Genomic DNA, 1,311 nt, shown 5'->3' with positions numbered 1-1,311 from the left:
CTCTGGCGTGGGCCTTCCACAAAAAGCCACATCAAGCCTCCCCCGCGCCCGAGCCCCCGAGGTTCGAATGCCTTTGCTTTATCGGTGTTTGCCCTTGTTGGAATTGATAGGCTGCCTGGCAGGCCCCGTTTGTTTGTCCCTCCACTTAAATGGTGACAACACATGATTGCTCCGGCCAAGGTGCTGCTCCGTGACCCGGTTTTCTGAGAATAACCTCGCTGCTTACTCTGAAATCACCTCGCCCCTTGCAGGTTCAGTGCCTGCTCAGTGAAGAAATCGGTCAGCTCTGATATGCAGAAATAAGGGCGGCTGCCCCGGGGACTCTGGTGACGCCCGTCTGCGGAGACAGTCCCCTTGCTGTCGCGGGGTCCCAGGGCCGCAGCATCCCAAAGGATCTGTCCTTGTACCATCGGCAGTGGGTTGTTGGTTTCTGAATGAGTTAGTCTATAAGGTGCTACCCACCCTGCCTACTCCGTTATCTTGTCCGCTGTTACTCTCCCTCTCTTGGGAGCAGATACATTGCCCTGAAGACCACGCAACCTCCTCTTTGAGCATCTTCTGCAGCTCGGCACTGCTGCCTGTGTCCGGACCCCGACAGCTCTATCAATGCCACCCCCGACCTGCAGCGTAGCGTGGCTTAGTTATACTGTCCTGGGGGGTTTTGCCTTCCCCTGCAACGGGGGCACGGCCTCTGCCTAGGGTCTCTGGAGTGTCTATTAACACCCTGGCGCCAGGTATCCGGGTTGCAGCCGTATTGCTCTAGAGGCAAAAGCAATCAGGACTCGTGGTAGAGGTGATCTCTTTTAGATTTCTGCAAAAAAAAAAAAAAAAAAAGAATTTTTGTTTGCAAAAATCTAGCTGGTCTAATAAAAGACATCCCTTCTGCCATGCGTCCTGATTGCTATTAACACCCTTGCAACAGCAGGACGCTGGTGGCCGCGGCCCCGCTGCTTTCCCAGGGGCAGGTTCGGGTGTGATGTGCTGCGTCAGGTAGTTTAGAGGATGGATTTGTATCGGGTGGTTTGAACAAGGCTGATCCTGCCTCGGGACTAGGGGTGACCTGCAGGTCCCTGCCAGCCCTACGGCTCTGGGATCCCACGCTGTGCGTCTGGCAGACAGCCGGGCACTGCTCCAAGCTTGGGGCTGGTCGCCCTGAGCTCCAGTTTCGGCTCCAAGTGACGCACGGCCTGCCCGAACACACCTGCCCGCCTCTCCCTGCAGCCGAGCCGGTTCCCTACCGGGGCCTGGGGGGTGAGGCTCTGTCGCAGGGTGCACGAAGCAGTGCCGCGATGCACCGGGATGGCGAATTAT

This window comes from Alligator sinensis, unplaced genomic scaffold, assembly GCF_000455745.1.
Source record: "Alligator sinensis unplaced genomic scaffold, ASM45574v1 scaffold1083_1, whole genome shotgun sequence".
Lineage (NCBI taxonomy): Eukaryota > Metazoa > Chordata > Crocodylia > Alligatoridae > Alligator > Alligator sinensis.
Note: the sequence above shows the minus strand (reverse complement) of the source record.